The 26,009-nt window shown below is 50.6% G+C and overlaps 1 protein-coding gene across 2 annotated transcripts in view; it reads right to left on the bottom strand.

The window, feature by feature from the left end:
• Nucleotides 1-26,009, bottom strand: part of ZNF469 (zinc finger protein 469) — a 345,491-nt gene that overhangs the window by 224,447 nt on the left and 95,035 nt on the right. The window contains exon 1 of one of the 2 annotated variants that reach the window (XM_055099891.2): nt 10,252-10,367. The exons of the other annotated variant lie outside the window; for it this stretch is intronic. The gene's annotated coding sequence lies outside the window, so the exon portion shown is untranslated. Of the gene's footprint in view, nt 1-10,251; nt 10,368-26,009 lie in introns of those variants that run through there. 2 annotated transcript variants of the gene reach the window in all.

Raw genomic sequence — 26,009 nt, 5'->3', positions numbered from 1 at the left:
ACACTATGTTGAATAAGAGTGGTGAGAGAGGGCATCCCTGTCTTGTGCCAGTTTTCAAAGGGAATGCTTCCAGGTTTTGCCCATTCAGTATGATATTGGCTGTGGGTTTGTCATAGATAGCTCTTATTATTTTGAAATACGTCCCATCAATACCTAATTTATTGAGAGTTTTTAGCATGAAGGGTTGTTGAATTTTGTCAAAGGCTTTTTCTGCATCTATTGAGATAATCATGTGGGCAAGCACTTCATGTCTAAAACACCAAAAGCAATGGCAACAAAAGACAAAATTGACAAATGGGATCTAATTAAACTAAAGAGCTTCTGCACAGCAAAAGAAACTACCAGCAGAGTGAACAGGCAACCTACAAAATGGGAGAAAATTTTCACGACCTACTCATCTGACAAAGGGCTAATATCCAGAATCTACAATGAACTCCATCAAATTTACAAGAAAAAACAAACAACCCCATCAAAAAGTGGGTGAAGGATATGAACAAACACTTCTCAAAAGGAGAGATTTATGCAGCCAAAAGACACATGAAAAAATGCTCATCATTACTGGCCATCAGAGAAATGCAAATCAAAACCACAATGAGATACCATCTCACACCAGTTAGAATGGCAATCATTAAAAAGTCAGGAAACAACAGGTGCTAGAGAGGATGTGGAGAAATAGGAACACTTTTACACTGTTGGTGGGACTGTAAACTAGTTCAACCATTGTGGAAGTCAGCGTGGCGATTCCTCAGGGATCTAGAACTGGAAATACCATTTGACCCATCCCATTACTGGGTATATACCCAAAGGACTATAAATCATGCTGCTATAAAGACACATGCACACATATGTTTATTGCGGCATTATTAACAATAGCAAAGACTTGGAACCAACCCAAACGTCCAACAATGATAGACTGGATTAAGAAAATGTGGCACATATACACCATGGAATACTATGCAGCCATAAAAAATGATGAGTTCATGTCCTTTGTAGGGACATGGATGAAATTGCAAATCATCATTCTCAGTAAACTATTGCAAGATCAAAAAACCAAAGAACGCATATTCTCACTCATAGGTGGGAATTGAACAATGAGATCACATGGACACAGGAAGGGGAATATCACACTCTGGGGACTGTTGTGGGGTGAGGGGAGGGGGGAGGGATAGCATTGGGAGATACACCTAATGCTAGATGACGAGTTAGTGGGTGCAGCGCACCAGCATGGCACATGTATACATATGTAACTAACCTGCACAATGTGCACATGTACCCTAAAACTTAAAGTATAATAAAAAAAAAAAGAAATTTCAACACAGTCACAAGGCAATGTTTAGACTTCAGGACCCATGAAAGACTGGGGCCCCAAGGAACACATCACGCTTTCCACAGAAAACTCTAAAGGATCAGAAAGCTCAAAGGAGATAGAGTTAGCCAGGCTGCAGCCCCACTTGACTCAGCAGAGTACCTGGCTGGATTAAGGAGAGGAGTTACTACTGTCTCATCCTAGCACAAGGAAGGATAAACCCTCTGTGTGGGAAAATAGCATCAGCTGGAGCCTCCACGATGCATTTTATTCACCGTGTTTAGTATTCAATCAAAAATCACATGTCATGACCAAAGGCAGGACCACACGACCAAAAACCAAGAGAAAATACAGATCTTAGAAGCAGATACAGAGATGATCCAGATAACAGATTTTGCAAGCAACAACTTTCAAATAACCTTGATTCAAGAACCATAGCTCGGGAAAATAGAGGAACAGATGAAGAAATTCACCAGAGGGAATTTTAGAATTCTATGAAGAAAAAAAAACTAAAAGGAAGAACACAGATTAGACAAAGAAGAAGACAGACTTGGTAAACTGGAAAACAGTTTAATAGAACATAAGCAAACTGAAGCAACAGGAAAAAAATAATAAAAAATATAGAAAAATATGTTAGAGACAAACGGGACATAGTTAAAAGGTTAACATCCAGTAATCAGTATCTCTGGAGAAGAGGTAAGGAATGAAAAAGGCAGCAATATTTGAAAAGATAGCTTCCAAAACCCTTTCAATCAGAAGCATGATAAAGACAAAGGCACACCTAGGTACATCATATGAAGACTTCCAAAACCAGAGATAAAATCTTAGATGCAGTCAGAGACTCTGTGTCTTCCAAGAATCAACAATAAGACTGACAGCCAACTTCTCAATAGAAATTAAGGAAGTGCAGAGGCAATGGAATAGTATCTTTTTTTTTTTTTTTTTTTGAGACGGAGTCTCACTCTGTTGCCCAGACTGGAGTGCAGTGGCATGATCTCGGCTCACTGCAAGCTCTGCCTCCCGGGTTCACGCAATTCTCCTGCCTCAGCCTCCCAAGTAGCTGGGACTACAGGCACCCGCCACCGCGCCCGGCTAATTTTTGTATTTTTAGTAGAGACGGGGTTTCATCGTGTTAGCCAGGATGTTCTCGATCTCCTGACCTCGTGATCCACCCGCCTCGGCCTCCCAAAGTGCTGGGATTACAGGCGTGAGCCACTGCACCTGGCTTGAAATAATATCTTTAAAGTGCTGAAAGATGGTATCTGCCAACCTAGAATTACATGCCTAGTGAAAATCATCTTAAAAATGAAGGTGAAATAAAGACATGTTCAGACAAGGAAAAACTGAGAGACTTTGTTGTCTGAAAATCTGTACCAAAAAAAAAATATGGAAGAGAGTTCTTAGGGAAAAAGGAAAATGACCCCAGAGGAAAACATGAAATTGCAGAATGGAATAGAAAGCAAATAGAAAGTAAATCTGTGGACAAATATGAAGGAATATTTACTGAATATTAGCTGTACAAAGTAATGATAGGAATGGATTGTGGGGTTTAAAGTATACATAGAATTAATAATGCAAGACCACAAAAACACAAAAGTCATAGCGGTTAAGATTCTGGCATTATCCAGGAGTAGCAGAGGGAACATTTCAAGTACATGTTTTAATCGCTAAGGTAACTACTAAAAGACTAGCAAAAGTTAATAAAGGGAAATAATGGAATAATTTTTTTTTATTGATTTAAAAAAAAAAGGCTGGCCAGGTGTAGTGGCTCACGCCTATAATCCCAGGACTTTGGGAGGCCGAGGTGGGCAGATCACCTGAGGTTAGGAGTTCAAGACCAGACTGGCCAGCATGGTGAAACACTGTCTCTACTAAAAATACAAAAATTAGCTGGGCGTGGTGGTGGGTGCCTGTAATCCCAGCTACTTGGAAGGCTGAGGCAGGAGAATCACTTGAACCCTGGAGGCGGAGGTTGCAACAAGCCCAGGTCATGCCACTGCACTCCAGCCTGGGTGACAAGAGTGAGACTCTGTCTCAAAAAAAAAAAAAAAAAAAATTAAAAGGCAAGATATGAAAGAAGGAAGATATAAAAGAGATGGCTCAAATAGAAAGAAAGCATGGTAGATAGAAATGCAAGTATTTCAGTAATTACATTAAATGCAAACAGACTACTCCAATTTAATGACTACAATTATTGGAGACTAGGTAAAAAAAAAAATCTGTCCGTATGCTGATTACAATAGACATGCCTGACAGAATTATAGGACAGAAAATTTGAAAGATAAAAATATGGAATTAAAGATTATTCAAACAGTAACCAAAAGAACTAGTCTAATATTAGTTAAAGCTATAAAGCGAGGAGCATCATCAGAGACAAAGAGGGACATTTTCTGCAGATAAAGTGGTCAATCCGCCAGAAAAATACTTGAATCCTAAGTCTGTATTTATTCAATAAAAAATCAAGAGAAAATGTGGCACATACACACCATGCAATATTATGCAGCCATAAAAAAGGATGAGTTCATGTCCTTTGCAGGGACATGGATGAAGCTGGAAAACATCATTCTCAGCAAACTAACACAAGAACAGGAAACCAAACACCGCATGTTCTCACTCATAGGTGGGAGGTGAACAATGAGAATGCATGGACACAGGGAGGGGAACATCACACACCGGGGCCTGTCGGGGGGTGAGGGTTAGGGGAGGGATAACATTAGGAGAAATACCTAATGTAGATGACGGGTTGATGGGTGCAGCAAACCACCATGGCACGTGTATACCTATGTAACAAAACTGCACGTTCTGCACTGTACCCCAGAATTTAAAGTATAATAATAAAATAAAGAACTAAAATAAAACCATGCCTTCTAAAAAAAAAAAGTCAAAAGAACTAAAAGAAGAGGTAGGCAAATCTATAATCAGAGTGGGGACATTAACACCCCTCTTCAAATGCCCAGAGTCACCCTGACTCCCCTCATATGGAAACTCTAGCTTCTGGAAAATCTAAGCAGAAAGCTAACCAGCCCTCACATGGAGAACATCTTCTTTATAGGAAATCCTTGCTGTGAGCAAACTGCAGATGGGGTCATCACCGGAAAACCCCTGGGCGTGCTCTCATCAAGAGGCTATCAGTGAATCCTTCCGGGGGTATCCTATCCTCTTTATGGAATAGAGTAGCTTTCCCTTGTATTAATTCATGTGCCTCCATGCTTCCCTGGGGTCACTCAGGTCAAGACACACGCAGTTCCCTGTTAAACGGAGAGAGGACAGGGGTTGTGACTTCTGCAGCCAAGACAAGAGTAACCACCCAAATCTGAATCTTTCCAAACATCCTCTAAAAATCACACAGATCAGCAAGAACAAAATCACACAAATTCCACGCTTTCAGCATGTCTGCATGACAGAGAATAATATAAATGTTAAATGATCTGCAAATAGGAAAACAAACACCAGTTTCAAACAGAAGTATTTCTTGAGCTCTCATCGTAAGCCTCTGCGGAAAGCTGGGAGCAAAGGGAAGGGGTGGAAAAGCCACCCAGAAAACAGAAGAGGAGACTGAGCTAAAAGCACCCCCAGAAAGAGCAAGGCCACAGTAAGTGTGGAAATACTGGGAAAAGAGCCCTGACTCCCGGAAAAGCTCTTAGAAGGACACACGAGAGTGAGGAGCTGATCTCAGAAAGGCAACCCTTTTGGGGGAGGAGGAGGAGGCACCCTTTGGAAATGGCATCATGATGAGAAGGATGAGGAGAGAAATTTAGACTCTCTGAAGACACAAACATGTGGATGAGCACACACGTCCTTCTCCGTGCTCAACCCGAAGACTTTTTGCTATGCTAACAAAAGACAATTCTCTTGAAATCTTGTAAACAACTCCAAGTTGCCAACCCTGTCCATTAAGTGCAAATATCTAAGAAGTCTTCTTCTATTAAAAAACTACTATTAAAAGCAAACAGAGGCCGGGCGCGGTGGCTCACGCCTGTAATCCCAGCACTTTGGGAGGCCAAGGTGAGCGGATTACGAGGTCAGGAGATCGAGAACATCCTGGCTAACACAGTGAAACCCTGTCTCTACTAAAAATACAAAAACATGAGCTGGGCATGGTAGCGGGCGCCTGTAGTCCCAGCTACTCGGGAGGCTGAGGCAGGAGAATGGCGTGAACCCGGGAGGCAGAGCTTGCGGTGAGCCAAGATGGTGCCACTGCACTCCAGCCTGGGCGACAGAGCGAGACTCCATCTCAAAGAAAAAAAAAAGCAAACAGAATACGGAATCAAAACATTTCAAGTGACTAAAAATTACCACCCCCAGTATCAACACAAAGCAGAAGAAAACGGTAGCATAACATAAAGTAAATATTCTTAAGCATTTGAGTATATAAAAATCACCTTGTGATGTAAAATTTAAAACTAAGGACATAGATGGACCAAAAAATGGGAAGAAACAAGGTACAAGTTGATGGAACTGAAACAAGAGGCAGGGAGCAGTGGCTCACACCTGTAATTCCAGCACTTTGTGAGGCCAATGCAGGTGGATTGCTTGAGCCCAGGAGTTCAAAACCAGCCTGGGCCACATGGCAAAACCCTGTCTCTACAAAAAAAAATTGCAAAAATTAGCTGGGTGTTGTGGTGTGTGCCTTTAGTCCTAGCTACTTGGGAGGCTAAGGTGGGAGGATTGCTTGAGCCTAGGAGGTAGAGGTTGCAGTGAGTCAAGATGGCACCACCTCACTCCAGCGTGGGTGACAGAGTGAGACCTTGTCTAAAATAAATAAATGCCAATAAATAAATAAGGGAAGAAAGAAGGAAAGAAAGAGAAGAATATGACAAAAATCACACTAATGATGAAGACTAAATTAAAAGGTACCCAAAGGAGAACAGATTTGAATGAAAATTCAGGGATACCACTGAAGAAGAGCAGAAAATCAACCATGGCAATGAAAATGAGATGATGTAAAAAAGAAAGAGTGTCAAAGATAAAGTGGTTGAAACAGAAGACAGGAGAAGAGACACTGTGTATAACTGAAGTCATGGAAAAGAAAAATGTAATGCAAGAGAACTCTCAGAGATAGAAGACCTGAATCAGTCTATGCAAGGATCCACCAGGTACCTGGGGCAATCCGTTTGGAGCAAGTGATTCCGAGGCATAGCTCAGTGAGACTATTAGACATTACATATAAAGCAAGAAATCCTCAAAGATGAAGAAAAAAAAAATGCTTGGGTCCTCCAGACAAAAATATCAGGCAACTTTAAAAGGACAAAATATATATAAATTTTAGCCTAGCATCAAGGAATAAACAAAGCAAGGCAACTGAATTCCATTTGCAGGAATGGAGAAGTCATCCCTACAAGACCAGCTGTTCCACAAATAACCACCATAATCACTGGACAAATTGTTTTTAAAACATCTGGAGGAATTGGAGAGCATGGAAAAGCATGAAATGGAGGGTGCTGCACATGGGTGAAGGGAATGGTGCTGGGTGAACTTCCCATTTTCATGCCCCTTGCATCAGGGCAGGGCCCAGCTGGCACCACACAGGTGGCAACCATTCTAATAGGAAACTCACAAGCATACCGGCTCGAACAAGCAAAGGACAGAATTTGTGGAGATCACAGCAGCTGGACGGTTGGAGGAAAAATCCAGAAAAAGATAAAAACAGACAGAGCCCACAGTTCTGCATATAAACTCTGCCCAAATCCTTGTCTAACACCTGAAGTATGCACATATCTGCTCAGCTAAGTGAATTGCCCATTAAAACAGACACCAAGAAATCAGTACACATCAGAGAAACATGACAGAACCCAGTCTTTGTTACAGGACCCAGGGTCTATACCATGTGTCAGTAACAACGTTCAGAATACAATAAAAGATCACTAGACATTCAAAGAAACCTACAATGTGACCCCCAGTTTGTATCGACTTTCCCTCCTGACAACCACCCACCCTGAAGAGTCCGTGACCCAGCATGGGATGTGAAGACACTGGCCTTCCAGGCATTTAACTAATGCCTGCGTTGTAGACGATCACCTCCCTGTACTAAGGCTTCTAACCTCTGTCTTCTAGTGATTCTGCATCTCCAAACCTGATAGAGGCAGCAGAATAGATCACAAACACATGAGAATCAATATCCTCCGTGTACATCAACAATAACCAGGTGGAAGATCTAATGCTCGAAAACCTCCATTACAAAAGCACCAAATAAGATAAAAACATTTAGGGATAAATGTATCAAGAATGCAGGGAAAAACTACTTAAGGAAAACATTAAAATACTCCTGAGAGACACATACAAGTAGACTGACAAATGAGAAGGCATCTCCTGTTCCTGGCCAAGGCCACTCAACGGCCGAAGGCATCGGTTCTCCTGAAGTTAATTCCTACTGCTAAGGCAACCCCGCCCAATACCAATGAGCTTTTTACAATGATGCTAAGTTGATATGAAAACCTATATGAAAAATAAACACGTTAGCACAGTGGGGGCTGGTGGGGGGTGGAGGAGGAGGCCCAGCTTTACCAGGCATTAAAACACACTAAAAAGCTTCTAGAGAGAAAAAAGTGTGGGACTGATACACAACAAAACAGAACGATGGAAAAGAACATCCGGAAATAGACCTGAGGACCTCTGAATAGTTCGTAGATGGTCAAAGTGACGTTCACGTCTCTAGGACAAAGATGATCTTTTTCACAAACGGTGCTGGGACAACTGGTTAGCTGTTTAGTAAAAGATGGAATTAGATTCATATCTCATACTATACATAAAAAATAAACTCCAAATGGATTAGAGATCTATATGTAAAAAATTAAACCATACAAATACTAGAAGGAAATGTCAGAAAAGCTTTTTAAACTTCAGCATCCAAATGCAACACAAGAGAAGATGGGTACATTTGACGGTATAAAAACAGAACCACTTTTCAACATCCAAATGCAACACTAGAGAAGATGGATGCATTTGACGATATAAAAACAGAACCACTTTTCCATGGTTAAAAAACCCCGCAAAGAAATCCAAAGGACAAATGACAAATTAGGAGAAATATTTATAACATACATCAAATATAGGGGAAATAGTTCTAATACAGAAAGCATTATTAAAAACTGAGGGAAGAAATGACCAAAGGCCCAATAGGAAAATGAACAAAAGACATGAAGAGATAATTTACCAAAAATGTTTATAAATGGGCCTTAAACACATGAACAAATGGCTCAATATCACTCAAAACAGAAATGTCAGTCAGAGCTACATTGCGGTCTCATTTCTCACCTCTCAGATTGCAACAATGTAGCAGCATCACTGAGAACATGTTCCCATGAGAAGGCTCTGGGGAAGTGGGCCTTTCCTTACTTTGCCGGTGGGAATACAAATTGGTAAAACCCTCTTGGAGGAAGAGTTTACTTTTGCCTCAGTAATCTCATGACTAGAATTTACTCTGAAGATACTCTTACAATAGTATGAAGATGCATTAAAAAAAAAACAGATGCACAGGTTTATTCATTGCAACATTGCATGTAATTGCAAAATATTAGAAACAACTGGAATGCCCACAGACAGGAGAGAGGTTGAATGAACTGTGGTATGCCCAAACAGTGGAGTACTATGCAGCTGTAAAAAAGAATAAGGAAGTCCTCTATGAACTCATATGGAGTCATTTCCACGATATGTTATTAAGTGAAAAAAAATGTAAAAGACTATCTCTAACATGCCATCTTCTGGGTAAAAGAAAGGGGAAATAAAACAATGCTAATTTTTTGTAAAAAGAAACACAGGGGCCTGGTGTGGTGGCTCACACCTGTAATCCCAGCACTTTGGGAGGCCGAGGTGGGAGGATCACAAGGTCAGGAGATGGAGACCATCCTGGCTAACACAGTGAAACCCCGTCTCTACTAAAAATACACAAAAATTAGCTGGGTGTGGTGGCGGGCGCCTGTAGTCCCAGCTACTCGGGAGGCTGAGACAGGAGAATGGCATGAACCCGGGAGGCTGAGCTTGCAGTGAGTCAAGGTCGCGCCACTGCACTCCAGCCTGGGCAACAGAGCAAGACTCCATCTCAAAAAAAAAAGAAAAGAAAAGAAAAGAAAAGAAACACCGGAAGAACAACCAAGAGACTGATGAGACGGTGTATGTCACAGGAGGTGAGGGACAGTGTCGGGGAGATGGACTAGGGAGCGACATTTCTGTGAATAGATGTGTGTGTGTGGGGTTTTGTTTTGTGGAACCAGGTTAAGTTTACATACTTGAAAGGAAAAAAAGAGGGGGCAGGTGACTCTAAATGGATTGCAGATAGAAACAAAAGAAGCTCGCTGTATTTCAGGCAAAGAATATGTGGGGTGAACAGATGTGTTTTCCACAGTGGGGTGGGTTAGCAATGCTGAAACTATTTTCCGTTTATTCTAGGACTGAGCAAATAAGCAAATACCCTGAGAATGGTAGAGGGCAGACCTGGCCCTGCTGGGGAAGGAGTCGCAGGTATTCCACGTTGGAACTGGAGGCATCGTGGGAGCTCATGGCTCATGTATGTTAGAGAGAGAGAGAGAGAGAGTGTGTGTGTGTGTGTGTGTGTGTGTGTGTGTGCATTTACTATGGACAGATTATAGATGCAGATATATGTGTGTGTCTTTTCTTGTCCTGTCTTGTCTTATCTGTGTGTGCTTCCTTCCCTCCTCCCTTCTTCCCTCCCTCCCTCCATCTCTTCTTCCTTCTTCTCTCTCCCTCCCACTTCTCCTCCCTCCCTCCCTGCCTCCCTTTCTCTCCCTCCCTCTCTCCTTCCCTCCCTCCTTCCCTCCTTCCTTCTTCCCTCTCTCCCTCCCTCCCATCTCTCCTCCCTCTCTCTCTCTCCCTCCCTCCCTCCTCTCCTCCCCTTACACTCCGTCACTGAAGCCACTGAAACACCCTGGACACCGAGGCACTCCAGTAGTAATCAGCACACTAGCACCCACGTCTTGGTTTCTGGATACCTTTTGCCATGAACAGAAGGCTTCATGGGAAAATTTCCAGATTGCGGCACGTGACAGGGAAAGCGCCAGATTGCAGCACGTGACAGGGAAAGTGCAGATGAGCTTGGGATAGTTCTTCCTGCTGCAAAGGAAATAGGTACTTAAAGGATGATGGGGACACAGGAATTGGTTTGAAGGGGCTCCCACTGACCAAACCCGGGACAATGTGGGCATCAAACACATAATGATGGCAATGGATTACAACCCATTAAATCTTTAAAAAGCCACGAGTCCACACTAATATAAATATATAAATGAATACACAGATAAATGGGGAGAAAGGAAATCTCTTCAGTCATCATGAAATTTAACAAAGAAGTACAGGACATTTATATATTCCCAAGGCAGCTCACAAAATACTTATTAAGTCTGGCCGGCTAAATCATGGCCACCAAAGACACATCCACTCCCCACACCCTCGAGCCTGTGACCGCGTCTTCATATGGAAAGGGGACTTTGCAGATGGGATCGAGATGTGGAGGTGATGTGGCTTATCCAGGGCGCCCCAGCTGCTATCAGGTGAATCCTAATAAGAGGGCCAGAGGGAGATTTCAGACAGGAGAGGAGGTACTGTAACCATTAAGGTGGGGACGGGAGCGATGCGGCCACAAGCCAAGGAAGCCAGCAGCCCCAGAAGCTGGAAGGGCCGGGGAGACTCTCCCAGGTGCAGGGCGGCCCCGTCGACACCTTGGTTATGTCTAGGGGAGGCTGATTTTGAATTTCTGGCCTCAGAATGGAGAGAATAAGTTTTAAGCTCCCGGTTTGTGGTTCGTTGTTGGAGCAGCCACAGGCACCCAGAGCCGCCAGTCCCTTTACATGGGGGACAGCTGGCGGCTCCACTGCACCCAGGTGGTCAGAATTACCCTCTCAGCCAGGGAACGAGGAGGCGCAGTCTCAGCTCCCCGCCGTTCCCGCAGCCTCCCCCCCCTCCGTTCCCGCGGCCTCTCCTCCCCGCCGTTCCCACAGAGATACCAAGTGGGATCTCTCACCAAGAAGCGCCCGCCAGACCCAGGCAGAGGGGCAACCTACAAACTGGTCTGTTCCCTTCAAAGCCATCGAGGTTTAAAAAGAAAGAAAGACGCAGGGTTCCAGGGAACCAGAGTCGAGTCATGACAAACCAGCACCACTCTGGCTGCTGGGCTGGACCAGAGACAAGTGTAGGGTTTTGTTTGTTTGTTTGTTTTTTGTCATAAAGAACACGATTGTGGTAATCGGCAGCCTTTGAGCAAGGTCCGTGGATCTGGTAACAGGATTGCGATCATGGAAGTTTTCCCATTTCCGAAACTGAGCTGCGGTTATGAAAGGGCCTCTGCTTGCTCTTAGGAAGTACACCTGAGGTATCTGCGGTGAAAATAAATCAATGCAATGAATGGAAGTCCCAAGGGAGGCGCCCAGACCCACAGCCTCCTGCACTCAGTTCGGGTCTCCAGTCTGTCCAGCCAGTGGGCCCTGAGCCCAGGCCAAGACCCAGGATGGGCCCCAGGAGAGGGGCCGGGACCACGGCAAGTGAAGTCCTGGCCCTTCCGCCTCCGGCGCTGCTGTTGAAGAAAAACAAGTCCTATCCCGGCTGGACTCCTGGGTGCCGTCTCCGGGCACAGCTCAGCTTTTCCTAAAGCCTCTGCCCAGCATGGAGTGAAAGATCATGGAAAACACGGGGGGTCAGCACAGCTCCCCCCTCCCTCACCAGCAACGGCGTCTCTCCCTGGGGGCTGCAGGCCTGGGCGCCCCTGTGCCACCCGGGGTGGGGGCTCAGGGTCCTTCTTCAGGCCTGTCATGGGCTGGGCCCCCCCCTTCCTCTGAAACCCTCCACTGCTCCCCAGTTCTCCACACCCTCTCGGAACATTTCCCAGGCTGGCCTCATTGCCGACTTTCTTTGGTTTTCAGAATTTCTTTCCAGATCCGTGTTAAAGCCATCATTTTTTCTGGCCTGTGCGAGTGCTCACACACATCACTCACCCCCCACGACTGCTCAGAAAACCCAGCTTCCTCCCCATAGAAAACATCTGAAATGATCACGTGTCTCTGACACCTCGTCACTACACCAGGGACGGTGAGGCGCGGGGTTTGGGAGCCGGTTCCGCATCTGTGCCTTGTACTGTGCTGCTGTTACCGCCGGAAGAGCCCCAGGCCCTCTCTTTGCTTGTGTGTGTTTTTATAGAGAATTCTAGCATCACCCCGAAACTGTTCATTCCACTTTCAGGATTGCCACGCTGGAGCTCAGCCCCTTAAGCTGAATGTTCAGGAAAAAACTATGAGGTTGATGTTAGGCTCTTAATGATGTTTGAATACAGGATTAGAATCCTTAAAAACGCCTTCTCAAAACACAGCCCAAATGGGGAACTCTGCCTAGAATGGGGTTTCTGGGTACGGCCCTGCAAAGTGCTCCTGTACCCTTTAGGAGCCTCCTCGAAGCCCTGCTGTGCCTCAGGAGGCTCCTAAAAAACCCTTCGAGGAAGCCGGGACATAATCAGGTGGTTCTACGAAGCCAATGTTCTGCTGGGAAACATCTCCGTTGCGGATTGAGGTCATGTATTCGGATATTATTTTCCTCATTCTCCATTTACTTTCCTAAAATAATCAGCTCCTGAGGATTCCTGTGGCAGAGGGCTTCCAGTAACATCTGCAGTGAAATATCGGGGTACAGGGAATGCAAGCTGCTGGTAGGGGCACCTGACAGAAGGAGGCCTGGAACACAATGGCGATGGACGCAGGCTCTGCTCTCTCGGCGCTGCCCCTTAACGCGAGCACTGATTTTTACATTATAAATCCTGCAGCTGGCGCACACTTGGGTTTCTATGGAAAGTCCCCAGCACTGTGCTCTCCGACTTCCTAGATGCCTGGAGGCCGGTCGCCAGCACCCAAACTGGAACTTTCAGAGCAATCACTCCCTTTTCCACGTCTGAAGGATCCAGGTCTCAAGAGTGACAGTGAAAAGCTGCAGACTTCTCGGCAGCAAATCCAGTGAATGCCCCACTCCAGGACCCTTTAGATTCCAGAAGGCCAAGCAAAGTCATTTGAGACCACAGCGGAGACGGCTGTGACCATCCTGGAATGCCCTCCCGTCCCGGCTGTGTGGGCGCCTTGTGCCTGATTTCCTCTTAACAGGGTCCCCCTGCGTTCTGGCCAAGGCGGCTCACAACCATTTTGAAAAGTATCGCTTCCTCCTGGCGGGGAAAATCCTTTAGAAGCTTGAAGTCAGACATCTTTTCTCTTCTCTACCTGCCTCCCTCTGCACGGTTTTCCATGAAGAGGGACGAGGAGGGCCTAGCGGTGCTGGCCAAGTGGCCTGAAAGAAGTGGGAAGCAGAACGGCAGGGGCTTCCCAGAATCTCTCCTGGTCCACGGGTGTCACGATCCCACTCTGCCCAGTTCCCAGGATGCCCAGAAAAACAGAGACAAGGCCTGGGGCACCCTAGCAGCTCTATGTGGCTTATGGGGCATCTCCAGCTGCTCTATGAGGTTACGGGGCACCTCCGGCTGCTCTATGGGGTTACGGGGCGCCTCCCGCTGCTCTATGGGGTTACGGGGCGCCTCCCGCTGCTCTATGGGGTTACGGGGCACCTCCGGCTGCTCTATGGGGTTACGGGGCGCCTCCCGCTGCTCTATGGGGTTACGGGGCGCCTCCGGCTGCTCTATGGGGTTACGGGGCGCCTCCCGCTGCTCTATGGGGTTACGGGGCGCCTCCCGCTGCTCTATGGGGTTACGGGGCGCCTCCCGCTGCTCTGTGGGGTTATGGGGCACCTCTGGCTGCTCTGTGGGGTTATGAGACACCTCTGGCCACTCTGTGGGGTTCATGGGGCACCTCCAGCTGCTCTCTGGGGCTTATGAGGGACTTCTTTAAGATTCTATTTCAAAACCCACACTTGCTATGGGTTGAGTTGTGTCCAAGTCCTGCCCCCGCCCTGTGTGAGTGTCGCTTGGTTGGAGATGGGCTCTTTGCAGATGTAATTAGTCAAGATGAGGTCGTGCTGGAGTAGGGTGGGCCCTAAATCCAATGACCAGTGTCTTTATAAAGCGAGAGACACAGAGATACACACGCACACAGGGAGAGACACAGAGCAGAGGCCATGTGAGGATGAGGTGGGACTGGAGTGGCATGGCCACAAGCCAAGGACGCCTGGAGCCACCAGGAGCTGGAAGAGGCAGGAAGGATCCCCGGGAGACCCCCCAGGCAGCATGGCCCTGAGACACCTGGATTTTGGTGTCCCGGCTGAGAGGGAGTGAATTCCACGTCTTTGGCCCCCAGCTCCTGCCTTCACCCCCGCCCTGTCCCCGCCCCTACCGTCATTTGTGGTGTTTTGATGCCGCAGTTCCGGGAGCTCACACGGGGCCCTGCTCCCTGGGCTGCTGTGGGATCAGGAGAGGAGGCAGGCGCGGCCCTCAGGTGACAACCCCAGGCACCTGTGTGCGGACTCGCTGACAGTGGTGGGGGAGGGCCCTGGGCACAGAGCGGGCGGATGAGTAACCCACCCGAGCTCTGAGGACCCCATTCTTCCTAGACCCGGGTCTTGGCCGTGTCCAAGGCTGCAGCCCTGTGGGTTGGGGGCTCCTCCCTCCCTGGGGGGTTCCTCACTCTCCGAGCACCTGGGCAACTCGAGGCTGCTCCGGACTCGCCCTTCACCGCCTCTGCCCTTCCCACTCCGAGCTTCAGATCTGCCCTTCCTGGCCCCTCTGCCCTTCCTGCTCTGAGCTTCTTTTCAGCCTGACTCACGGCCCCCGCCCCCGCTCCGATTTGACCACTCTCCCTACGGTTGTGACTGAGCACTGTACCTGGATTCGGTGGGGGCTGCCTGCACTGCACAGAGACTGTCACGGCAAAGGACAGGGCATCGGCTGCGGCACCCGGCTCAGGGCCCTTCCCTCACCTCTAGCCCTCAAGGCCACCACGAGGCCCTCACCTCACCTGGGCTGCCGGGACCTGACCTGGCCTCCCCTCTGGTGCTCTTGACCGCCGGCCCCTGCTGCTGCCCCTCATCACCTCCTCACCCCCAGTGCTGACCCAGAGCAGACTCGAGAGATGCAGGCAGAGGCTGAGGATGCAGCACATGGTGAGGAGTGAGGCGCCCCCACCACCATCCGGCCACCTGGAAATGCAGACACAACGTTTCCTAAGGTCTCTTCCAGAAACTCAAAGTCCTTTCTACACCCCAGAGCCTCAGGTTCTGAGATGCCCTGGACCAGATGTGCTTCCTGCGGTGCCAGAGCCAGCACCTGCCCCGCCCTGGGTCTGCCTGGGAGAATGATGATGGATAAGAGACAGGTGCCGCAGACACCTCAGGGGTGCACCTGAGAGGTGCTGGCTGTGCTCCTGGGGACAGGTGGGTGCAGCTTATCCACGAGGGCACATGGAATGGCAATGAGAGGACTTTAGGACCCACAGGCGGGCAGGACAGCCAGAGCCTCACTCTAAGCAGCCCCCGGTCCTGAGCCCGAGCCAGAGTGGCCGCATGCAGCTTTGGGCAAGCTCCTGGGCTGTGTTCAGCCACTTCTGTACGTGGAAAATGCACGGTTGGTGTCCGCCTCACAGTGCAGCCACCACATGACTGGTGTGGGGAACAAGGTGTGTGATCCTTGTTATAACTGGTTAATAGGAATGACAGCCAACATGGATTCGCAGGTGCCGTGTCCATGCCTCACACCACAGATGCTAAACCTGGCATTCCAGCCACTCTGGCCACTGCCCGTGGGGTGGCTGTGGAAACATGGCTACTCCTGGGGGGAGCACGGCAGGAAGTCACTAGAACCTCCGAGTTAGTGGAGGAGTCTCCTCCAGGCAAAAAGGGAGGAGGAACAGGAGGACACCCTGGACCCAGCAGGGTGGGCCCGCATGGGAGCCCCAGGCCATCAAGAGACACCACGGCCCCCACCACCTGTGGGTTATCGAATCACAGTTGAGCACACAAATGATAGGGTTCAGAGCTCCCCCACCCCTGCCAGCAGCCGGCGCCTTAGGGAACTTCTGGCCCTTCCCAGCCTCAGTTTCCTCATCTGTAAACCACAGGCCAACACAAGCAACGCCAGGCACTGGCATGTAAGGGCTTGCTCAAGATGGAGTTGCAGGGACACCCGGAGACCCCTGGGCAGGTGTGGCCTCACCCCCCAGTCCACTCCAGGGCTGCAGGACTGCCAGCAGCCACAGCTGTCTGTGCCTAGCCTCCACACTGAGAGTGGTGTTTTAACCCTTTGTTTTCTTTTTTTTTTTTAATTTACTTATGAGGCAGAGTCTCACTCTCTCACTCAGGCTGGAGTGCAGTGGCGCAGTCTCGGCTCACTGCAACCTCCACCTCCCAGGTTCAAGTGATTCTCCTGCCTTAGCCTCCCAAGTAGCTGGGATTACAGGTGCCCACCACCACGCCCGGCTAATTTTTGTATTTGTAGTAGAGATGGGGTTTCACCATGTTGGCCAGGCTGGTCTCGAACTCCTGACCTCAGGTGATCCACCTGCCTTGACCTTTTTAAAGTGCTGGGATTACAGGCGTGAGCCACTGCACCCGGCCAACCCTTCATTTGTAAAGGGTTATTTTCTTTAAAAAGAAGACACAATGCAGAGAACTAGAGTGAACTGCATTCACCTTCTGCCCCGTTCTGGAAAAGAGGTTGCCACCCCTGGTCTGGACAGGTAAACTGAAGCACGGGGTGGGGAGAAACTGCCGCTCAGTGGTGACAAGGACAGCACTGGGGACCTGGGGGGTGAGGATCCCCGGGACACAGAGGGGCCCAGCCTCTGGCTCCAGCCCGCTTGATGACGTGGTCCCAAAGAAAGACGGGAGTCAGCTGGCCCGGCCCTCTCGCCCACACACAGTGGGGCCTGCTGCAGGCAGGGCCGGAGGTCCCCAGGGCCAGAGCCCACCGTCCAGTCTCCTGTGGCGGGAGCAGCCGGGGGCGGCCGGAGGAACGCGACCTGAGTGGGAGGGCGGGGACACTTTGCAGGAGGACAACAGAGGAGTTGTGGCTGCTCACACGCAGCTACTCAGTCTCGGCAGCCTCAGAAGACTTGGAAACACATCTTGTTTATTGGAATTCCTCTGCAAAGTCACATTTTATGTGTTTCCTCTTCCAGTGGCTTTAGAAGTGAGACCAGGCAGAGGGAACCAGCTGCTGGTCCCTGGTCTGGGCCGCCCCTACCTGACTGTGGTTTGACGTCCAGCCCAGGGCATTTGCAGAGGAAAAGCAGCAGCTTAGGCGGAGCAGGGTGAGGGCCGATGGCGCGGCACCTTCTCGGGTTGCAGCCCGGCCTCTGGGGTAGACAGCTCAGCTGGGAGAGCGGAGAGACCGTAGGGGCTGGAGTGCGTTCGCTCCCTGCCGGCCTTCCGTTGCTGGCCACCGGGCAGGTGCGGTCCCTTCTGTGGTTCCTCGGTCCCCTATGGGGCGTGAGCATTGGAGCGTGTGGTTTCTCAGCTCCTTCCAGCTCTGAGGCTTCTGTCCAAGCAACCCAGGCAGTGCCCGGACACAAAAGATGTCCCTCGTCTCGGGCTGACAGGGAGAGCTGGGCACAGGCTAGCCCTTTCTCCGTTTCCCACTTCACCCGCTGGCTCCTGCTCAGCCTTTAACTTCTCCCCAAATGCCGCCTTCTGCATGAAGCCTGTCGGGGTTTGGCGGTGCCACTGCTGCTGACACACACCCCACTGCCGTGTTCTCTTCGGCCATGCCGGGCACTCCTCCCGTCACCTGTCATCATCCCCCCGGGGCAGGACCCCCAGCCCTCGCCTGTTTGACCGTCCCAAAGCCGGGGGTGGGAGCGGAAGGCATTTGGCGAGGTCATGGAGGGAACAGGGTGGTGAGCCCGGCATGAAGGGCCCTTGCTGCGGGGTCCTCGGCCCTGCCCGGTGGAGAAGGGTCATGGGACATGCAGTCCGGCCTCACCTTTGGAGTCTCTACCAAGACAGCCGAGGACTCAGAGAGGCTTGATCTGTGGGACAACAAACCAGCGCCTCTGCCTGAGCCCCCATCCTGACTCCCAGGTGGGGACGCTGAGTCCCTGGAGCCACACAGAGAGTGCTGGAATGGTGGTGTGACCTGAGGCTGCCCCAGCCCTATGGCCAGCACCGTCCTCCCTGCACCTGGCCTGTGGCTCTGTCCCCTCCCCAGTCCCCACAGCCAAGCACCCTCTGTGGAACATAGAAGCCCAGTAACTGTAAAATATGTGGGTGGTCCGAGCCGGCTGGTTCTGGAGAAAAGGAGATGGGATGTTCACCAAAGAATGTCAGAGGAGAGCGGGCTGGGAGCAAGGGCGCCTTCATCAAACAATGGTTGGCACAGGAGGTGGGAGCGGAGTCCTCAGATCCACAGGCCATGGGGGCAGGTGGATTCCTTCCCGGCTGGCTGCTCCCACCCCTGAAAAACAGGGACATGTGGGCCGGCGGATTCTGCAGTGACTGGTGAGCCCTGACCTGCTCTCATTTGCTCTGTGCGGCAGGATTTCCCTTGGAAAACACCCTTTTGGTACTGAAAGTCACCTCTCTGATGAGCTCCACAGTTGGCTCTAACCTGTTCCTGCCTCCTGGGGTTGTCGGGTGCCAGGGCAGACCTCTGGGGACCCACTCACAAATGTGTCATCTGCCAGGCGGGCGGTGCCCATGCCCTTGACCGTGAGGTCCTAATTCCCATCTGCAGCCTCCTCATAGGAAACCAGCAGGGCCCTCAGCTGCGGTCTGACATCTCCTGCCAGGTCACGGGAGAATGGGAACCCTGGTGGGATTTGGGGGAGGGTCGAGGGTCAGACTGGAGCACTGGGTCACAACCCACCTCAAACACGGCCTGCAGAGCCCAGAAGACCCCTAGCCAGGTAACAGAGAACACGAGGCGGCAGCAGCACCTTGTCAAGCAGCCGCCCTGGAGTTGCCAGGGGCCCTCGCCTCGGGTGGCTTGCGGGGCTAACGCTGACCCAATGTGAGCCACACACAGGCTCATGTCTGCTGCATTTGTGCCTTGCAACGTCCCGGTGTGACCAGCAGAGCCATCGCTCTTTTTAAGAAACAGGGAGTTGGTGAGGTTGTGAGCTCTGTCCAAGACCACAGAACCACCACAAAACAAAGTCCAGGTTTCACAACTCCAAGGCCTGGCCAGCTAAAAACCCATTCTGCTCGCCACCCATCCATCAAGAAACCCGTCAGCCTCAAAGTACACACTCCAGCACTCACCTGCTTTGCCAAGGCCAGGTGGGCCTGCCCTGTCACTGCTAGCCATGGGTAGACATTTACATTTAATGTGACAAGAATTAAATACAATTTAAAATTCAGCTCCTTAGCTGCACCAGCTGCATTTCCAGAGCTCGACAGTCACGTGTGACTCATGGCCACCTTACTGGACAGTGCAGATCTAGAATGTTCTGCCATTGCAGGAAGTTTGAACAACTGCAATAGCCTCTGCCCAGTCCCCCACCGGAGGAGGCTTTAACACACGTCATGAGGGCTCTGCTGGGCTTCCCACGTCCCTCAGGCCCCTGCTCCAAAGTCCCCCGCTGGGGACGTCCCTGACCTCCACATCTGAGACAGAAGCCCCTCCCCACACTCCATCCTTTCACAGCTTTGTCTTCAGTACACGTGATGTGGGATACGTCCTTCTGTCACGCATCTCACCCCGTGCAATGCAGGCTCCATGATGGCAGGAAAGGGCTCCGTCCTCAGCCCCAGGGCTGGGCACACAGCAGGTGCTCAGGAGACAGGTTTTGAATGAGCAAATGAGATTTCTGTAGCTGTGATGGGTGTGGTGGTTTTAAAATACGCCCCCAAACTCTGACACTCCTCCCTCAAAAGCTCCCTTCTTGAGTGTGGGCTGGACTCAGGGACATGCTTCTAATGAGTAGAGGGTTGTGGGCACACTAGCGTGCAGCTGCCAAGATGAAGTCAAAAGACACGTAGGCCTGCCTTGCTCTGCTGGGATCACTGGTCCCTGGGGAGCTGGTTGCCATGCTGTGAGGACACACAGGCAGCCCATGGAGAAGCCCACGTGGCAGATGCCACGGCCTCCCACCAGCAGCCAGCACACACTCTCCAGGTGTGAACGTAGAAGTGGACCTTCTGGCCGTGGGTGGGCCTGCGAATGATGGCAGCCCCACGGATGCTGTGACTGCAGGACCACAAGGCCCGCACCATCGTACTGGGTGGCTGTCAGACTCTGGGCCCCAGGAACCATGGGGAGGGTAAGTGTTGAGGCGGCAGCTGCTGAGTTGGGGGTAGTTTGTTACGCAGCAGTGGATGACTAATACAATGGGCAAGGGCTTTCTCCCAAATGCAAACTGATCGTGCCATCCCAAATCCTTGGCCCACATTCCCTTGGGAAAGACATCTGCTTTCCTGTGTGCATTTAATCCTGTGGGATAAACATTAACTGTGTACCTTCTATGTATCCAGCACTGAGAATAGAAATATTAAGAATCTAGACTAGTGGGTGACTTAGCATGAAGAAGGTGCCCCTGCTTGCTCCTGCTCTAGTGGCCAAAGCCCTCCTCTGTGTCTGTACAAAGAGGCAGGATCCCGCGGTGAGCCATGGTCCATGCCACTGGCTTCTTCCTTTGCACCTGTGCTTCCTGACGTCTTTGCTCCACTCGGAGGCCAAAGGGGCAGCTTCCCCTGCAAGTACAGCTTTATCCGAAGGCTAGAAGGGTAGGGACAGCCAGCTTCCTAGGTGTGATGGCCTCAGTGATGAAGTCCAAGATTAGATCTATAGGGAAGTGAGCGCCAGCCAGAAGCATCCCTGAAAACGGTCAGTGACCAACACTGAGGGACGAATTCCAGCCGCTGAACAAGACAGTCATGCTCTGGGGAGCCCAGCTCAGACATGACCCAGGTGAGAGGTGGCTGCTTTTCAAGAGCAAGTCACCCCTCCCGAGGCATCTCCCTAAGGGCATAGGCAGTGCTCCTCATGCCCCAAAGAGCAGGAGGAGCCCACAGGGCTCATGGAGGTGTGTGCACTCTCAGAAAGAGCTTTGGCATCGGACAAAACAGCGCTCAGTCTCTGGCTCCTGCTCTGTGTGGCCTGGCTGTGTGGCCTTGAGCAGTTGGTGGAGCTCTGAGCCTCACTTTCCCATCTGTGATGAGGGGGTGATATCACCTGACTAAAGAGCTACCAAGACGATTTGGGCAGAGCAAGGGGCCTGTCGGTGAGTGGCCCACAGCAGCCAACCTGTAGGCCCTGTTCCCTTGTTGCTTCTTTCCAGCTATTTTTGGTGGTCACTCCTGGGTGGACACCACTCCACCAAACTCAATGGAGTGGCTGGAGGGGAAGTGGGTTTTAGCTGGGGCTGTCGGCCACTCCTGGCCAAGGGACAAGGTTGCAGAGTTGATTCTGAACGTTGGACATGTCTTGGGGTGGGGGTACCTCTGTCATATTATCAGACTCCTCCCATGACTGCTCAAACCCAAATTTCCCCCCGATGGCTTTGCTGAACTAGGCTTGGATCCTTGCCCTCATGAGAATCACAGACGTCATTCAGAGCCAGCTTTTGCACCTGACCTGACCCAGGCCACCTCTCTCCTTGGCACAGGCTGCAGGTCTTGTTCTGGGCCAGGCCTGCTAGCCTGGTGGTCCACAAAGGTAGATGCTGTCCAGACAGGTACTCCACTTCTAAGAGCAACTTCACGCCATCAGCACCACTTCGGGCAAGCCATGCCTCTCTCTAGGCCTCAGTTTCCCCACCTACACACAGAAAGGCGAGGGCTGGCCTCACAGACTCCAATGTCCAAATGCAGATGGATAAGTCAGAGCACAGGTCTCCGGGAAAAACAGAACATTACTGATGTGGCCTGAGATATCGGATGTCTGTGGATCACGACGCAGCCTTCTCTGGGCAGAATAATTCCAGTTTCCCAAGTTAATCGTCTTGGGAGCAAGTGTCTGGACATCAAGTCCTGCTCGGTGCTGTCTCTGGAGCTCCCTCCTACCTTGCCAAACCCACAGAGGCTGTCCTGACCGGTTGACATGGAATATAAATTACTCCAGAAGAGATTTCCTTGGAGACAGCTCAGGGTGGGGGACCAATGAGAGACTCATGGGATCTTTCCTGACGCTCTGGGCTCTGTTCTCCTTTGCATCTCGGGACACCCCGAGGTCTCAGAGCAAGAGCCCTCTTCCCCCTTTTCTTCAAACGTCCATGTGCCATTGTTAGCTGGGCCCATGCCCTCTCGAGGACTGTCACCACGGCTTCATGCTGAGTCTGACGATATGACAGAGAGACTCGCACCCCAAGACATGTCCAACTTTCAGAATCCACTCTGCAACCTTGTCTCTTGGCCAGGATCAGCCGACAGCCCCAGCTAAAACCCACTTCCCCTCCAGCCCTCAGTTCACCTTCTGTTCCCCCAGAAAATCCTCCCTCACCCACAGCCTCAGAGCAGATTATCTGAGCTGAATCATGGATTTTCGCAAAACCACCCAGCGGGGCCCACGAACACAGCTGTATTTAGCAGCACAGTCCCGGTGCAGAGGCTGCAGGTCATGCATGTCCAGAAAGGCAGGCCCTGTCACCCCCTGGGCCGCCTCCTGCTTTTAGCTCTCCAGGCTGGGGGATTTTGTTTGTGCACACTGTAAAAATTCACGCTCATCTGAAGGCACGTTCCATGCACACGTTATTTATTGTGAGATCAGCGTGCGATTACAACACAGCCAGCTGTATTCTGAGAACAGGCGGCTTGTGACCAGAGAGCCGCGCCTTGAAGCCCATCACCTCCTCGCCCACATGCGTTTCCCGTCAGATCTGAAAGGCGACAAGGGGAGAAAGACAAGCCCATCCATCAGCCTGCACCTCTGGGGCCTACGTGGCCCAGAGTTCTCCGAACTCGTCCAGTGTCCACAGCCCAGCAACACGCATCAGGGCTGAAGAAAGAGAGAAATACCGTTCCCTGGGACAGCGATGTGGACCAGCCCCACCGATTCCCTCGCCGCCCGGATAACTCACTCCATGCTGTGTCCTTGGCCTCCACTGACGTTACGAAACCCAACCCTGCGCTTTTTTCTTTGCTGCCTTTTAAAGACAGAAGAACAGTGCCACTTCCCTTTCAGCCGGCACCGTCCTGGCATGGGGAAAAAGCAGATGTAGGCAAGTCAATTGACATGTCGACAAACCACTGGATCGGAAAATAAATCTACCCTGATCAAGTCACAAAAGCACGGGGAAGGAGGCGCCGGGGGCAGCGCGAAATCCCGGGCACGGCTGCCTCCCGCCCCACGCCCAGGACTGGGAAGGGCCACGCAGCTGTGATGTTTTTCTCTCCAAAGGGAATTAATCATTTCCAGACACCGGCCCAGCACCTGGTGCCCAAAGCCATAGGCCTGGGAGCTGTGCAGGTCTTGCAGGCAGACGACACCACTTAGCGGACGCGACTTCTTCCCTGGTCCCACTGCCTGGTGTGTGCAGAGAAACTACTCCCAAGTGGGAAGTGAGTGGCTTGTTGAGGCTTGGGACAAAGCTCAGGGGTGTCCCAGGTGAACCCCCTTCTCTAAAACAAGCAGGTACCTCCCTGCTCCAACACTGAAATGACATCACAGGGCACTGAGGACGTGGGGCCCGTCCCCGGCTGCTGCAGTGCAGTGCCACCTGCAGGCCGTGTGGCCTGAGCAGGCTGTGCCATCTCCAGGCCTGCAGTCTCTCGTCTGTAGGAAGAGGATGATCAGTAGCCCAGCCTTGGAGGTTTATGTGGCGGGGAGGGGGGGAATAAACCAAGTAACCAGGGGCGGGAGCTTAAAGACTGATTGCACCAAGCCACACTCTGCAGGTGCCGGGCCACGCTGCGGCCTGAGTGTTTGTATCCCTCCACATTCATTTGTTGAAATCCTTAACCTCAAAGTGATGGGATTAGGAAGTGGGGCCTTCGAGAGGTGATGAGGTTAAGAAGCAGAGCCCTCATTAATGGGATTAGTGCTTTATAAAAGGCCCTAGAAAGCCCCCTTGCCCCTTCCGCCATGTGAGGGCGCAGTAAGACAACCATCTATGAGGAAATGGGCCTCACCAGACACTGACTCTACTGAGATCTTAACCTTGGACTTCCCAGCCTCCAGAACTATGAGAAAGAAACTTCTGTTGTTTATAAGCCACCTAATTTATGTTTTTTTGGGGTTTTTTTAGAGACAGGGTCTCGCTCGGCCACCCAGGCTGGAGCACAGTGGTGAGATCATTGCCCACTGCAGCCTCAACCTCCTGGGCTCAAGCAATCCTCCTACTTCAGCCTCCTGAGTAACTGGGACTGCAGGTGCACACCACCACACCCAGCTAATTTTAAAATGTTCTGTAGAGATATGGATCCTCCTGTGTAGTGCCCAGGCTAATCTCGAACTCCTGGCCTAAAGTGATCCTCCAGCCTCAGCCTTCCAAAGTGCTGGGATTACACGTGTGAGCCACCATGCTTGGCCTCCAATTTACGGTATTTTGTTAAAGCAACCCAGATGGACTAAGACAACTCTCATAATCAATATCATCATCCTTATCATCACCACCATCACCATCATCACCATCACCATCACCACCATCACCACCACCACCACCACCATCACCATCACCACCATCACCACCACCATCACCATCACCAACATCACCACCACCACCACCACCATCACCACCACCACCACCACCATCACCACCACCACCATCACCACCACCACCATCACCACCATCACCACCACCATCACCACCACCATCATCCTCATCATCATCACCACCATCATTACCATCACCATCATCCTCATCATCATCACCATCATTACCATCACCATCATCACCATTACCTCCATCATCACCACCATCACCACCACCATCATCATCACCACCACCGTCATCACCACCGCCATCATCACCATCACCACCACTACCACCATCACCACCACCATCACCATCACCACCATCACCATCATTACCATCATCATCATCACCACCATCATCGCCATCATGATCATCACCACTGTCACCACCACCATTATCAACACCATCATCACCACCTTTATCACCACCATCATCACCATCACCACCATCATCACCATCACCACCATCATCATTACCACCATCACTGCCATCATCATGTGATGACTCTCAATACTGTCCTCATCATGTGTGACTTGGACTGTGGACCAGCCCCTCGGGCTCTGCTCTGCTGACCTATATTCTTTGTCTCTTGTTCCTGAGAAGCTGGGAGTTGAGACCCAGTAAAGTGTTGTAGAGACACTTGTGACCCCAAATTCCATGAGACAGAGGACCTCCCATTTTCTTTTCCTTATTACCGCACGTCATCTTCCTGCACAAAGTGGACAAGACCTTGATGTCTGTCTCCGTTTCCCAAAAGAGTTACCAAGGGGGTGTTTTCCGAACTACCTGGCTCAGACTTCTTTCCCAGCATGGCCTGGTGAGTGCCAAGGAAAGGAAGCTGAGGTTCTACCAGCAGCCTTAGACCTGACACAATGTCCCTGCTCCATCTCCCTGCAGGAGCCATGCTCACCCCGAACGCTTCCACCAGCTCAGGCTGCATGGTTTCAACAAGAGGAATTTGTTTCTCATAGTTCTGGAGGCTGGAATTCCAAGATCAAGGTATGGCTGACTTGGCTTCTGATGAGGGCCCTTCCTGACTTGCAGGTGGCTTCCCACAGTGTCCTCACAAGGTAAGAGAGGGAGCTCCAGCCTCTTCCTCTCCTTGTAAGGACACCAGTCCCATCATGGGGTCCCACCTTCATGGCCTCATCTAAACTTAATCACCCTCCAAAGTCCCCCCCTCCAAATACCATCACGCTGGGTGTTAG

The sequence above is a fragment of the Pan paniscus genome, chromosome 18, assembly GCF_029289425.2.
Source record: "Pan paniscus chromosome 18, NHGRI_mPanPan1-v2.0_pri, whole genome shotgun sequence".
Classification (NCBI taxonomy): domain Eukaryota; kingdom Metazoa; phylum Chordata; class Mammalia; order Primates; family Hominidae; genus Pan; species Pan paniscus.
The sequence above is the reverse complement of the archived record's forward strand: the minus strand, read 5'-3'. Positions and strand labels throughout refer to the sequence as shown.